Below are 17,690 nucleotides of genomic sequence, written 5' to 3' on the forward strand. Positions count from 1 at the left end.
ACAGTGAAAATACCTCGTAATTAAATGAAAATATTTAAACAACTGAGGAGTTAAAATCTTTATTTTCTAACTCTCATAAAATTTAAGACTTTATCCTCTCTCCTTTTCAGAAAAAGGGTATGAAATATGCCTTAAAGATATCATTGTAATAAATACAATAGGCTCTGGTTTTAATTTTTGTAAAGATGACAAATCCATTGTATTGCCCTGGGATGTAGAACAAGTCATCTAGGTTATGACAAAACGGAGAATATATTAATCTCACATAGATCCCATCGAATTTCAGGGAGAGAGAAAAATGGGTAAAAGCTATAGAAATTGTTAGAGTAGATTTGACTTATCTTTCAAATACCAAACAACCTTTAAAGTTGAATTCCTTGAAATTTGTAATAAAACATAAATGGTGTATATATGTACAGTTTTTGTATTTTTAAGCAATTTCTATGGTAACATTCGGAAAAGCGATATCCTTCGAAAATTAATTATAAATTTGGAAAGCCACTCATCTTTATTTTCTACTACCACTACGTAGGAAATGGAGGTTGAATACATAATAAATATATAACCAAAGAAAAATGTAGATTTGCTCATATTTCACGGAATTGCCAAGAAAATACTCTTTCTGCTCATAAGAAATTTTGTAACAGAAAAGAGGGGGATTATATCTTTTAAAAAATATCAAAATTGAATGGTGCATTGTAAATGTTTCTAAAAGTATAATATTAATTATTAAATAAAATATTTTCTATTTATACTATTTTACTAGTTTTGTTCAGTCATTATTTGTATTTGTTGATTTGTTACAAATAATTTTTGACAATATTATTGACGTAATTTTTCGGAAAGTGTTTAAAATATCCAAATTTTGAGAAGAAAAAATATTATTGAAATAGTACGCCATGTTTTTTTATGAGCCATAAATGACTAATTCACTCATTTATTTGTGCTTTTCTATCCTTTGTTTGTGCATACCATACCATGAGAGTTATGTATTGTTTTGTTCAGACAACCTCTGCACTACTTTGATAAATCAAACACATTGGGATACCACTTCAGCAGGTTCATCTGTATTTATAGAAATTCAATAAGAATTTACAAAATAATATAATATTTTTAACTCATTGGTAAGTTGAATACAGCTTTAATGTCAATACAGTGCATCTTTGCAAACTTATATGCATTACTAAAAATGGATATTATCGTAGTATCATGTTCCTAACAAACTACTAATGTTCATCTATTTATGCATTATAAAAAAAAACTATTGAAATTAATTTTTGTGAATAACAAAACTGAATAGGAGAATAACATTTTATTTATTTTAAGATTTAAAACGAATGCATTTCAAAAATTTATCAAGATATTATCAAAATCAAAGTAATGAAAAATACAAATAAACTTAATGAATAAACAAATTGAGAGTTTATTTAAATGTTTGCAAATATATATATGTCATTTACCTTTTAATTAACAAATACATGGTCTTCATTATATAAAATGTATATATAATATTAATACACATGTTTATGAGAGCCTATGATTTTTTGGTAAAATATGTTTAGTAGTCAAAAATTATATTAGTATTGATAAAATGTGGTACTAGGAAAACTGACCTGAGGAAAATTGCCCTTATTTTGTTGAAACATCATGATGAATAATAACAAATTATAAATTCGCTTCATATTATTTATGACAAATATCTGAACAAATTTGGTCCATCCCCAAAGGGAGTGCCTTCAAGTATGAGTAATATTATTGCAATGCTTTTTTAAAAAATTCAATCCAATGTTCTAAGAAATTGATCGAGAGGATGGGTAAGGAGGGGAGGGGGGGGTGATGAATAGCTTAGAGCCTCTTAAAATATGGTTAAATACTCTCCGCCCTCGGATTGGCCCGGGAGTAGTGCGGGATTGCTAACCCCTCTCCTTCTCCACTCCTAATTCTCTCTTAAACTTGCGAACGAACGTTTCACTGAGTCCAAGAGTTTGAGCAATTGTCATGTTGTCACTCACACTTGAAGGTACTCCCTTGGAGAATGGAACAAACAACCATGTTTAGATATTTCTCATAAATAATATTAAGCGAATTTATAATGTGTTACTATTCATCATGAAGTTTGAACAAAATAAGGGCCATTTTCCTAACATCAAACAAGATGAACTCATTTTACTCGCCAAAATCCAATAACGAGCTCTTCGACCGAAACATCTTTAATAAACAGTATTGGTAATGGAATTATTGCGGCTGCTGGCAACTATTTCATGAAACCATGAGATGATCCAATTTACTAAAAATGTTACTGTATACAAGTACATGTAGCTATGTAATATATATATTTAAAAAGCTGATAATATGGATTGCACACCACTCTAACTAATATTGTACTATACATTTTGGATTTTGAAATATGGTAAATATTTATTTTTAGCAAAAAAAAAAGAAAAATTGTAGGAAATCAAAATTGTCATATATGGTTACGACAAAAAAGTTATCACACTCATTTTTTATGCATTGCCAGTTAGTATTTCTTGCACTGAAGAATTTTCTTTATGTAGAAAACAAATTTAATAATAACTTTGTGTTTGTTTGACAAGTCATTGCTGAAAAAACTTCCATGAGATACAAATAATATTGGAATGAGTTTTTAGAATTATAAGTTTGTTAATAATAATGCTAGAAAAAATTCAATAAATGAATCGTGAATACTTTTAAAAAAAAGTATATGTAATATGTATATGTAAATAAATAGGTTGATTCGCTTTGATACTAATAGTAAGTATTGACTTTATTCATAATATGATAATGATAGACTTCGAAAGTAAAAGTAACTTTCTGATTTTACCAAAGGATTATCCATTATTGATAACGTTGTTTGGACTTCTTTAGAGTAATTAGGGATAGTTTGAAATCAATTAAACACTACTGTCAAAACGTTTCCAGTTCCATTTACAGGGGGAAGGACTCTGCTCTAGAAAAAAGGGAAGGGAGCTATCGATTAGTAATCAACAATTCCTATAGTTCACAAATAATCCTACTTAGATTGACAACATAGATGAAAGATAAATACTTCATTAACAGCATAAAAAAAAAAAAAAAAAAAAAAAAAAAAAAAATATCAATTAGATTCATAATTAACACGTTTAATCCTATCAAAAAAAAAAATGATATGGAGCCTATGAGGCTATTGCTTTGTTTGCTTGTGTTATCCATATTAGAGTAATGATTGTTTAGGCAGTTAAAGATCACATTTACCAAATACAAATTTTCAATCTTTACAAATGAATGCAATAACTTCAGCCATATTTCTGTATAAGACATGTCCAAAATTAAAAGAAACTTTGTTTTAAATTTTATATTCATAGATTGAAATAACTAATTTTCTCAATTTAACCTCCTTTAGCCTCCTTCTGAACAAATGGTAGCTGATTCATAAAGAAATCCTTCGTATTTAATTCTGTTTGTAAATAAATGTAACGAAATACCTTAATAAAGAAGTTTAACTTTTTATAAAGATTGAAAAATTGCACTTTGTATACAAATATAATTTTTTGACTGTGTTAAAGTTTAATTAAGGATTCTCATATATTTTTAATTGATGAAAAAGTAGCTACCGTAATTTTGTGTAGATATATAAATATGTTAAAAGGAATTAAATATAACAATTTATCAGTATAAAAATAAAGGATCCTTAAAACATGGAGAAAACTATTTTTTATTATATTAATTTAATATCTGTTTGACTTTTGCTACCGTTATTAATTTTTCGTGAAATGAAAGTATACTTATTTAAAGCTTCTTCATACTTTGTAGACAAAATCAAATTAGCTCATTGTATTTGCATAAGTTTATACAAATGCATTGTTATTTCAATGACAGTTTGAATAAATATAATTATATTAACAAAACGCTATTTTTGTACTGGTAACTCAATTTTACTTCCCTTAAAAACAATCTGATTTTAATGTCTTTTGTTGAAGTAAAATATAAAAATGCGACAATCAATAATATATTTTTAAATATTTTCTAATGATCATCATACAATTATGCAAATTATTGTACATGAATCAGATTAAGTAATGACATGGAGCTATTAAATAGAATTTATTTAGATAAAGTCTATTAAATACAGTAAAACTAATAACCATTTACGGGTTTAGTCATAAAGAAAATTACAACTGTTACATTAAAATGGAATTAGATTAACTCTTATATTTAAATCATAATCAAATTATGTATTTTGTGGTCAAAGGTAACAATAAAGACCCTAGCTTTTGTATGATTATATATAAATTATTAAAACATAACGAATATTATTATTAGATTTATATCTAGCATGTGCCTTTTGGCATCAAACATGCCACTATATGATTTGCTTCCCCCCCACCACCACCACCAACTTGCAGACACATTTTAGCACCACTGGAGCCATATGAGCCAACTCTTTAATTTTTTATGTTGAACTTTAAAATTATTTTTTGAGTATCATTTTTTTCACTTTTAGTGGAAATACAGTAGAACCCAAAAAAATAACTAGATTATGGATCATAAACCCCAGTCGTATACATTAGAATATTTAGTCTTATTTACAGAGTTGCTTCCAACTAGTTTGAGTCACCCCATTATGAATGTTGTCTTTCATTTCCCAAAATCTGGTATTCACTAAGCTTGAGATATATTTTTTCACTGAGTATGAAAAAGACAATTTTGAAATACTGCAATAATTCAAGGGTGGGCAAAACGTAGAAATATATAACAAATTTTTGATTCGAGAAAAGGGAAAACGGTTGGTGAAATATAAATCAGCTATAATAATATTGGCAAAAAAAAAAGGTATAAATGGAGCGGGCTAGCTGAGTGGACAACCCTTGAACTCAATGTGAATAAGTTTGATAAAGATTAAAGACAATTCATTGTGGTAGCTCAATGGACAACACGCTCGAGATAATTTATTCTCTTGAACTCAATGTCCGTAGGTTCGCATCCTTGTCGTTCCATGAGAAGTCCATATACATAATGTATATGGACTTGATCAGATGGAGTAAATATAAGACTATAATATTTACTTATTCTTAATCAGTGCCACTCCATCTAAGCAATTAAAGGAACATTTAAAAAAATTCTAGGTTATACGGGATATTTGAAGTACGATAATGTTGAAATTCCGACCACTTTATCGGAAGATTTCAAAAAAAAAACATAGAATAGTGCAAATTATGAAAAATGTTCGGAAGTATTTTTTCTGTAGCAAAAACAGTTCATTTTTTTTTATTAACAATACTTTTTTTATTTTTTGTACAGTATAGAAGAAACCAAGATATTCTAGCAGTAATGCCATTTTAGAAAGTGAGCAAACCTTGTGAGTTAGGGAAACAATTCCAATAATAACATATGAAATACATACATCTGATTTACTCGAAATTCGTTCTTCATCATCTTGAAAAAAATGATATTCCAATAATAATTTTTCCAAAAATATTATATTTATATAACGACTTCATATTAATCTAGATGAATGTATAGAAGCATTATGAAGCTGTCATATAAACTGCCTCTCATTTGTTATTAATAATATAAATGTACTATTTATTATGGAAAAATCACTCAAGCTTGATATAATTGGTCATATATTAAAGCTCCATTATGTAATTATTTATATAATATTATTCGCTATCGCGGAATTTTGATTGCTCTTATCACTTTTTTAAAGTAAATCAAACTATCAAAGGTTAATTATTACCTCCATTATTATCCCTCATTAATTACGATCCCGAAAACTAATGGAATGAAAGTTTTTTTTGAATTTATAATACACTATATATTCCTAAAGTGTTGTTCGGAATACCGTTGCTATATTGGTATACCAAAGTACTGACATATTTAAAACGGTACAATACTAAATTGATATTTAAAGTGTTATTTGCAGTCCCAAGCCCTCAGAAAATATTTGACTGTCAATCACGGGCCCCTCAATATTACTTACCATTATATATATATATATATATTAAAAGACTGTGTATATTTTATGGGTGACCACACCGTTGGACCTAGAAGCCTGAAACTTTACATGGGGGGTCTATTGAACCATGTCAGGCTAAGACCGGGGTGCCCATTTTTTGGAGGTTAAAAAAATGGGACCCTTATTCTATATCCAAAATACAAAAAAAATGTTTTTCGAGCTTAAGGAGGCTAGATAGGGATTTCAGTTTTAAATAAATAAAAAAATGACTAGAGTCTCAACGAACAAGTAAAGAATAACGACATTTTCTAAATGTATTCAAAATCAAAAAAATTATGGGCAAAAAAAGAAATCGGTAAAAATTATCCTTGCGTTTTTTGTTTTGTTTTTTCATTTGCAAAAAAAAAAAAAAATGGATTTTCAATGAAATATTGGATTCGTACATAAAATAAAGTTTGTGGAAATTTGTCTGGAGATTCGTTGACATATAAATTTGACACATGAAAATTGATATTTAACTGATTCTAAATAATTTGTCATTTATTTTTTATTTATAATGATGCATTTTGAACATAAAATTATTGACATTAGCATTACAATAGAGGTTATTTATTTCGGGAACATTTTTTTACATAATTTTTGCAAGATTTGCACAAATGAACCATTTATCTAGGGTTATTTTTTCAACGTCACAATACTTATAACATTTTTGCTTTTGCAATTATGAATTAAAATTTGGTATGTTTGTGTGCCTCTTTACAATTCCAATAAACCCTATTTACTACTTCTTCTTTCTTTTTTTTACAAAATTAGTGTCAATCTGTTTTTTCCAAGTTTCTTAGCAAATTTTGATTTGACATTTTTTTTATTATAATAAAAGATTAACATCTCATCTATACAATTTTTTTAGTTTATAGCACAATTTTTTAAAACTCATAGCAATCCATTTCATATAATATACAGGCGCTATATTATAATGCCTGTAAGAATACCTAACACTTCCGCCTCTTCTTGTCCCAAAAAATGCCAGGTAAGTCTTTTCTAGTATTTTATAGAATCAACTCATCAAATTTCTGTGCAACCTATATTCTAATACAAAAATGATGGGGACGCCCCTTTAAGTACACGTCAATTGCCCTTAAAAAAATTTTTAGCTAACGAATTATTAAAAAATAATGAAATACCGATTTTGATGATTATTTGTAGTGGAGCCTGTACGAGAATATTGGTATTGCGACAAAACCAGGTAATTTCTCGAATGTTTTTAATTTAATCACACGATTGGTATTGTGAACGAAAAGGAGAGAAACTCTTGGTTTCTTAACCAAGAGTTTCCTATTATGTATACATAGTGAATACTAACTTATGTATTGTATCTATAAATAAATTTACCTATACATATTTGATAATGATCCTCAAATTCCTTAATGAATTGCTGTAGTAACATTATCTTACAAATATGTAAATCATCAAATATATGTTATTTTCAAGGTATGCCAGGTATTTCAAATGCAATTTATATATACTACTATGCATTCCTACTATGTAAAATATTACAGTAGCTCTCTTTGTATGTTTAACTATTATTATTTTCTTCTGTGGACAGATTTGATTTAAATTAAAAGTCGGTACCTTACAATATCAAAATTATTCTTATAAAATTTAAATCAAATTGATTTACTAGTATTTTAATAGAAAACCGTTGTTTTAAAAATAATATAAAAAATATATGGTATATCTATATATTGGCAAACTGCAAGAAATTAGATATTTTATTAATTATTCCTCCATATTCTGAAAGTTCAAGTGTATCAGTGAGGAAGGAGTACAATTTTTTAAATTGTGAACTTTCTGAGCATAGGTATATTTTGTCTCTCAAAGGCACTAACAAATACTCATTTTTTATTTAGGTTCACAAGGATATCAACATTTCCATATTTCTAATAATATATTACTCAATTTTCATATCCGAAAGATTTTTGTTTTTAAGAACACAATAAAAAAACTTTTTGTTGTAGAAGAATGGCAACTATGGCTCTCTTTATCCTATCTATTTAAAATTCTTCATAGTATCTCAAACTGTAAATACTAATTTCTGTCAAAAATGATAAATTACTCCATCATTGTCTAATAAATAATGAAATATTGGCATCATTGCAATTAGGAGCAATAGTTGCATCTAAGAAAGTTAACTTTTGACTTTAAATCTATTTTTTCATTGTTGTTCAGTGTTTTTCAGAGAGTCTCCGCCATAAGATAACCAGTGTATGATCCGATATCTTCAACATCAAGGAAAAACTCATTGCAGTTATAATTTATAATGGCCTTACATTGAAAATAAGCAACGTAAAAAGAGAAATCCATATTACACACAAATCTAATTAACCAATACCTATGCTAGTTTACACTTATCATTATTACTACTGCCCAATCGTTTTACAACAATTTATTTTTCAATTTGATTAACAGTATGTTTAGTGTGTATTAAAGAAATTGGAAATTATTTACTTCACTGTAATACTTTCATCTGAATTTTCCAACCTTTCAATAAAGACTAAAGATACTCCAGAAATAATATATCAAATTTATTGGAGTTTTTTCATAATTTGTCATAACTCATAGGCCCCTTTCACTTATTAAATAATCACTTTGATTTTTTTTTTCCTTTTGTAAAAGAAGGAAAATAACTTACAGCATTTGTAATAATTACAATGACTTTGTTTATCATCTCTCTTGGTAATTTAATATATATATTGTTTTAATAAATCTTAAAATAGCTCTTTCCACATTAATTTTCTATTTTGTAGCAAGTATCAATTTCTTGTGATATAAGCTTTAGATCGAGCTTGGATTTTTCATATTTCATTATATTTTCACTCATAATTATGAGTAATGCTAATTGGTAGCATTTTGATAATGTTAAAAAAAAAACAACGTATATCAACATGGTAACCCTGAATATTTGAATAATGTTTTGGAGGAAAATAGCTTAGCTCTCAGGATGTTTTATTAGATTAGCTTTAATCAGTTGTGACGAGGGGATATTTGGAGAAGGAAATAAACAAGGACTTGGTAGGAATTACTCCAATGCTCATCCTTAATTCTACTCTGAGTCCAACCAGGACTTACATTGTTAACTCCAGAACAAATCTCCATCTTTTATGATATCAGACAAATGTTTCATCTGGGTTTGTTAACGTCATTGATATGGTGTAAATAAATAACTATGGATTTTTGAATTTTTTTTTTCCAGAAAAATTGCAAAAACTCCTCAAAATATAATCCTGCAGACGCCCTTGATATAGTTGAAAAGGAAGTATCGTTTCAAACCCTATGAGGTATTGCCGGGATGTTAGAAGACAAGTAGTTCCGGAGGATAAACCGTTCTTATTATAAGAATGAGTACTTTTTTAGCTTTCCCTGGACAATTTTCCATTCGTGTCTCTTTTATAGACGTCAATTTAGACCTTTAGATTATTAACCCTGTTCAGTTAACCTATCTATACTTGTAGCACGACATATGTATTGTATTTTTAATAATAATAAACTTGTCATGGTTGCAATAATAATAAACAACTGTTCCTTGTTTTATTATTATCTATACAGTCACATAAATTCGTTAGTAGGTTCCTAATAATTTACATACATATTTTAAGACAGTAATTTATTGACTGATTAACATTTCACGACGAAATAGAGACATTTACCACTCTATTTTCATAAACTACAAAAAAATAAATATATATGTATTAGTGTTCCTAACACACCCTATCTCAAGGCTGTAATGAAACTCTTTAGAATGTAGATATCATTTAATAAGTAGGCAGATACCTATCTTTAGTTCCTGAAACAAATTGAGATTATATACATATTATTTATAGTGTGGGGATTTTAAATCTGGAACAAGTTAAGACTTTAATATTTTGGCAATCCTGAGATCTATGTATGTTTATAATAGGGTGCTCAACAGATTTAGCTAGCAAAACTGCATAAGAAAAAATAAACAATCTTTGACATATCCTCCAAATACGAACAGCATATGGTTATTATTTTGTGCCTCTGTGCCGAGTGCACGCCCAAGGATGCAAATAACTCCATAGATAATGATCCTATACCTTAAGCTGATGTTAAAGGATCCGATGCTGTGAAATGAATTCTAACATGCATAATACTAAAATTATCTGGATATAAAATCCCCACTCTGTATATCTATAAAGAAAGAAGGTATCTCTTTACAACGGATATTTTGTTAGTACATATGTAATTGATACTGTGGTTTTTAAATACATACATTATGTAAGATATTATATTAGTATCTAGAATCGTCAGATTTTGGGTGGCACTGATGGTTAGGAGGTAAATAAACTAGGTATAAGATTAAAGGGTAAGTACAGACTATAAAAGAGTTTCTCAGACATACTGATGTAACAGAAACTATGTACGTATAAAATATACTATACAAAGTAGTTGCATTAAAACACAGATATTACAGATCTCGTCTAGATCTTCTAGACATTAGTATAAATAACATACATGAATGATACAAATCATGTTTGGAGTTTGACAGGGATTTTAGAACAAGAAGCTATCCCGCCATTGTTCTAATCTTACACTTTTTGAATATGCAATATTTGCTATTATGTTTTCTCAGTCCTTTTGGTATGTCTAGACATAATTAGAATAATAGAAACGCAGACCTAGTTTACCGATCTATAACGAATTTTTCTTTTAAAATAGACTGGACCAGTTTCCAGTCTCCATTATGACGTTCTCAGATCCTTCTAGGATTTTTAAAACCAAACCCAAATAATTTTTTATATACTTAGATAAAACAAATAACATAACGCGATAAGTTCATGAATGGAAATGATAAAAGAAATATAAATACATGGTATTAGGAACAGTAGTTGTAATAATGTACTTTTTAAAGGAAAGTATATTCAATTGACTTTAAAGTTGAATGAAAACTAACATGAATGAGGCCACTACACATACAATTGATGCAATGTTCTTTATTGGGAGGAAAATATCATATATTTATATATCTTAAGATCTTTCCATCGACGTTGTAGTACTCCCACATACATTAAAACTTATCTTAAATTACATACGATTGATAAGTATCTTATTTTATATAATTTTTATGTTATTAGTGGAGTAGAGTAATATCTGGGATTACACACAACATTTTTATCAAAGAAATGCTACACGTAATCCGCAATGTTTAAATACTAATTGTTTTTTGTCGATAATTGACTGTAGTAGATGTATAACTCAATGGGAATGAATAAAGTGTTTAGTCGTCCGTGTAGGAATAAGACGATTGCTAATTCCAAAGAATCATGAACGGAAATCGATCAAGGTTATGAGTAAATTGCATTACGAGACTTAAGAATAGTCGATTTCAATGACAAAAGGATCAATTTCTTGACTATTACGACGTTACATCGCTGAACATAAACATTTATTTTGTTGTCAACTGGGTGCTAAGTAACTTTTCCTAAGGACATTTTGTCATTATTCCACAAGAATAATTTACCTTCATGTTTTTTTGTTATTTTTGGTTAAAATTGATATTCCTTTTGATTTTTTAAATCAAAATATGTAATGCGTATTATTATACAACACAATAATATGTTTTTTCCCTGTTGGAAAAATGATGGGATCATGCCCCAAAATTACAATGTGTTCACCAAAAAATCTCACTATGTAATGAATTTGAATCAGAGACAAAATAGGTAATCAAATTAGTATAATAAAAAAAAGCAAAAAACAAACAAACACGGCAACGATTCGAATAAAAAAATTGCTGATCACTTTTCTGTTAGTAGTTATCATTTCACATGATGGATTATTTATCCTAGAAAATACTCATGGATTGACGAAAAAGCATAGTATGAGGGAAAAACATAATTATATCATTATTCCAACAGAAAACAAACATTTAATGCGTATTATAGTAATAAATAATCCATACTTTGATTCAAAAAAATTAAAGGGAACATCAGTTTCAACCAAAAATAAACAATAACGACATATAAACTCTATTTATTTTTATATTTAGGCGAAATATCATTGCGGCAAAATTAAGGGTTAATTGTCGACTATTTTATACTCTAAGGGTAACAACGTACTGTATGAAATATATGTTTTATGAACAAAAGCAATGAACAAGATTCTATACGTTAATAAAGTAAATATATAGCATCATTTAAGTAGTTTCATCGTATACGAGTACATAATAGATTTTGTCTATCAGATAAAATGGAAATTTAACTACGAGGTATATTTTTAAAACCTGAAATCATGACTGGATTATGCTTGCCAGTCTACTATGTTGGAAAAGTGATATGAATCGTGATTTTCTTTTTTTCCATATTTATCCCACCCGTATTTTGGTGTCTTCTCAAGGCAATGGGTTAGCTTCTGTGGAATAACTAAAGTATGGAGGGTTTCTGAATACTTCCTTATTGAAAATGAAATTAGGAAATCGAATTCTAAAACACCTGGTAAAACATTGTCTCACAATTCGAATTATTAATGAAAATTCTTTGGGAAATATCTTTATAACATATTACTATAATACTATTCAAGCAATATGTAAAGACATAATTAAATATTCTTTTATGATATACAGGGTGTGCAGGCTATCTGTGCAGCGATATTAGATATAAAAAAAAAACTAGATTCTGAAAGCTTTATGAATTCGGATTTATTTGATCAACAAATCCTAGAATACCATCTTGATCCGAATGATAACTTCGTTTTTGGTGTTACAGGGATTCCGTTGGTTTGTCGTTCAATCGCGCCCCATTCAAAAAAGTCCATCAGATTCATATCTGGCGAGATTGGAAGCCAATAGTCCGGTGAGATGAAGTGGTCCAAATTGTCTTGGATACATTGGAGGCTTTTTTTCTGGGTGTGGCAGGGAGACAAGTCCTGTTGCCACATGAAAGGCCTCTTATTGGCAACCATGTCGATCCAGGGCTTCACCTTCGGCTCTAGCAATTATTATTTTTCGCTCCCAGCGCAGATTCCTAGGAGGGCTCCATGTCTTTTCCAAATATTTACAAAAAATCGTCAATTGATTCCATTTTTTTCTAACTGGTGCAGGTTCAAGCAAGCTATCTATAAAAAATCAGCGGCCTAAGTGTCTGCGTTTGACCAAGAGAGCGTGCCAAAGTAGTAGCATATATAACGTGTGCACCCTATGCAATATCATAGAACAGAGTTAAAAACCTTGTTAGTAGATACGGTTAAAATACTTCTTTAGTTTATGGTGGGGGACCATTTCAATGAAAATGAATTTTCTTGAACTTTAACTCTTCCCCCCAAAAAAAAAAAAGGATCTTTTGCACAATGCACATTGGATATGAGATACTAAACTGGTCCTTACTCTACGTACCTTGGAGGTGTAGCCATGGGCCAATCGAATTAATGTGAGATTTTGATCTCATTGCCTTCTTATTAAACTCTCTACAATTTCAACGAATGAAGTAACATTATGATGATCATAAAAATAATTGAAGATAATATTATCTGCCGGTATTCTAAAAAACAAAAATCCTCAGCGTTCTTTTTCGTATCTCACACACTCTAGTGATTAATTTATAATTTTGTGAGCTCTCTTCAAGAATAATAATAACATCTTTGAAAAATAAAAATAAAAACTTCTATTCAGGTAACAGCTACAAAGAGTCATCAACTTTTAATGATGATATCATTGACATAAACAAAAATAGTATGAAAATGCAAAAAAATATTGTTAAATAAATGCCACACCTTTTGTATGGAGAGAAACGTAACTAATTACAAATGGGCAAGGCATATGTTACGAATGTATCAAATTAAAATTTAAAAATAATATTTGTATATTAGTATTCAAAAGGTACATCTAAAACTCGAACAATTAATTAAAAAACATGACCTAAGTACATATCATTATTATGTAATTTTATAATCATTCGTTTATATATTTCATGCTTGATATAACTCGATGAGTATATTGTAATGATAATAATATTCCAAATATATATGTATATATTTATATCTGGGGAATTTGTGATTTAAAAAAAATAGTTTAATGCATGCACTTTGTACATAATATGTAAAAATAAATTAAAGTAACAAAATCTCCGAGGACAATAAATCTACTTGTGTTGAGACTTACTGTATGGACCTATTTTTTTCCGCTCTCACTCTATGGTCTGATTTAAAAAAATTATATTAAACAAAGATAGGAAATAATTATAAATATTTAAATAACCTTGAAAATCTAAAAAGATCACCATATATACAAAAGATGCTCGAACTCGGAGTTCCGCATTCCAAGAGGAATGACGGGATGAAAGTTCCTCCGAGCTATCTCTATTTAAACTTCGTATGACCGCATTGTACCATGTTCACAATTTAAAAACTTATATCACGTTATAAACAATTGATATGTAAAATCAGGTAAGCCGAATTTCAAATACGACCGATTTTTGGGGACCGAACTAGACTACTTTGGATCAATGTTGACAGAATTTTGCTTTTGAAACGATCTATACCGAATTTTGCATTTGAACCAATCTTTGCCTTTGGACCTATCTAGGGCATTTTTTTAATTACCCATAGTATTGTGTAGCCAATATTGTAGTTTATTTTAGTTTTTTCGGTAAATTCCTATTTTGGATCTTCAGAGATACGACTTTAAAAGAGAGGAATAAATAAGTAATTTGCCACTATATTAAAATATAATCAAAGAAAAAAAAATGTCAGTGTGTTATTTAAGAGATGTCGAAAGGTCATGCATTTAAAAATTAACAATTGAGGTGAAGAAGAGTGTAACTATCATGATGTTTTATACAATTAGCTGTAAACAGCTAATTGTATAAACGCAAACCCCTCTTTGTATCTAGCAAGGACATAGACTGGATTTACTCCGATGTGGATCCTCAATTATACTCCGAGCCCAACGAGGACTTAAATCCTCTGCGTTACTCTTCATATTTCACGCACTTGGGGTTACTTTATACTTTATTGATTTCCATGTAAGAAAAAAAGAATAAGAATGCGAGCTTTGGAAAATAAAAAAAACCTTCTCAGATTACAACTAAAAAAAGACCTTATTTCCAATATCTTCATTTTTCTCCCCACTGATGATGAAATAGATGGTGGGAGAAAGTCTCACCTTAAAAATGGAAAGTATATAATGTTCATCAACTCTATTATAATAATCATTTTCAAGTCTGCATTCTACTAAATTGTCCTTTAATATGCTAGAACTGCTTCAATATCCCTATTTTATTATGTAGGTACGTAATTATGTGACAACATGCGATTTGATAATTAAAAAAAAATATGCAACATTGTTTGTAGTGTAGTGTAGTTGTGTGGACTTGGACGGGTTCCAAGGATCCGTTGTCTTTGAATACGTACGAAAATTGTTGATAGTACAATATACATTAATAATATACAACAAAAATACACTTCACTATTCTAATTCCTTTAGCTATGATTTAAATACAGTTTGTTCTTTGGTATGACAGACATAATATGTAATTACATATCTGTATGATGGTCAAATTCATTTATGATTATGTGTGTATTGTGTTTGTGTACTGATGTCTACAATATTTTTTATGGATTTGTCTTATTATTCATAAATGATTCCAAATACTCAATAGATTCTTTGATCATCTCTATTTATATTTGTGTTTGACAAATTTGAACTCAACATATTCTTATGGGACAGATTCTCTAAAACTCGTTATTCTGATGTTTAGACTACATTTTGTTTCTATGATTTTGCAATATGTTGGAGGCATGTCCTGTGTCAACATAAAAGCAATCGAATAAAAATCCCATTGTTTTTAATTTCATATATACATTAGAATTTGGAATTGCAGGGTATTTTTTTTTAATTTACATTTTATTCACCTTAATAAGAAAATAACCTTTAAAATACAGTATTGTAAAATATAATTTCTTTTTTCAACAATATTTGGACAGCAATGCTCAAATTGGCCTCACGTTATGAGTATTTTAGTCCTAAAGATGTTGAGTTAGTTATAAGCTTTGTATTAGTATTTGTGGGATGTATTAAGATATCCAAGACTTTTATCTAGACTTTGCGGTTTCCGTTTGATTTATGATACTTAATTTGGTCCCCATATTACCTTTCGAAAAAATCCTTCTATTTATTATTCTTTTATTGATCATAATTCTTGGAAAAGTACAAATGTACTTTACACTCCATTTTGAGAAAAGAACTAAATGACCTTTTACTTCTTCGTCTTTATAAACATTATTCCTTCTTTATGTCCTAACTTTTTTCCTTTTTCTTCTGATCTAAAATGGAGATACAACTGTAAAGACTAACGCTCAAAATCGAACCTATAGGCTATAATATAAAAATATATACAGGCTAGAATATGTTCCGTTGCGAAATCTACAAGAATCTAAATAACCAGAGGAGGGAGAACATGGAAAAATTACCAGTTACAGAAGAATATCATTGAAGTAATTCATATTCTGAATCAAAAATTCAAACTTTGCTTGTAAAAAATTTTACAAAAATGATCTATTGAGATTCATTAAAATGTATGGAAATCCAACATATAAAAAAGTCACAAACTTGATTTATATATATACAAACATACATAAATTTCCCACCCTAAATCCAGAATCCATAAATAATCATTCTTCAACCTATGTAATCTGCTTGAATATTTTACGTTAATATTTACTTAGACGATTATTAAAATTATGAAGTATCATTTTTTCCATTTATCTTATTTTTTCATTCACAAAACTCTGGCAAATATGGAAATAGCTCTCATAAATTCCGTATAGGCTGCGTCTCGGTCGTTCTTAAAGAAGGATATATACTTTATGTAGTTATATTGACTTTTTATAAGGGCAATGACTAGGTCGGATGGAGTAAAAAAAAGTTTGCCCGAAGCTTAATTACTACTAGTATTGCCAGGTAATGTTGTGTTAGTCTTTTTTTAGGGCTGAATACTTCAGTCCTGTCCAGTCCTTCTTGATGTCAATCAACTTTATTTCTTCTTCTTTTAATCAGTTCTAGAACTGACAGTCCAAAGGGCCTACCGTCTTAAGGGCCTGTCCCAATTACTAATAGGACCGGTCCTCAGATTAGAATGAATCTAATAAATAAGAACTGGCCAAACACTAATGCCAGGTACTACAGCTAGCCAATAGACAATTAAATTATAAGTTTTTATAAAATCATTGATAATGAAGGCATATCTGTAGGTTTTAAGTTTGAAGATAAGTATGCTTAATATTGCATATATCACTAATAAACGAGTATATTTATTAAAAAATAAAGTCACGTATTTAAAAACAATTCGAGGACTTTTTTCCATTGAATTTTAATATACCAAATATTAATAAGAAACATCCCAGCGGCATCTAACGGAGGAAAAAGGAATTTCTTTTTCTCTTCTCTCTCCTATACATCTGCAAAAACATTTGCTTATACATGATTGCATATATTTGATCAAAACGATCAAATATACGTTGGTACATGTTGTATATAAGTTGCGAGGTCTGTACGTGTTGCAACTTGCATACGAATATTGTACAACTTGCAATGTATTCATCTTTAGATGCATTATTTGGTTACCACACTTGATCATTGTAATCATGATCAACTATTAATTGATACTATCATTTCATTTTGATTTATTCAAATAACATGGTTATTATTTATTTGTAAACAGTATAA

General features: G+C 28.8%; 1 protein-coding gene and 1 long non-coding RNA gene across 4 annotated transcripts in view; both read left to right on the forward strand.

Annotated features, from left to right (window-relative positions):
* Positions 1 to 17,690, forward strand: part of LOC121129797 (neural cell adhesion molecule L1.1) — a 297,246-nt gene that overhangs the window by 201,454 nt on the left and 78,102 nt on the right. The window lies entirely within an intron of this gene.
* On the forward strand, positions 7,136 to 9,526 carry LOC139907278 (uncharacterized). Its single transcript, XR_011783760.1, has 2 exons — positions 7,136 to 9,144; positions 9,210 to 9,526. It is a non-coding gene; the product is annotated as an uncharacterized lncRNA (long non-coding RNA).

This window comes from Lepeophtheirus salmonis, chromosome 14, assembly GCF_016086655.4.
Source record: "Lepeophtheirus salmonis chromosome 14, UVic_Lsal_1.4, whole genome shotgun sequence".
Taxonomy (NCBI): Eukaryota; Metazoa; Arthropoda; class Copepoda; order Siphonostomatoida; family Caligidae; genus Lepeophtheirus; species Lepeophtheirus salmonis.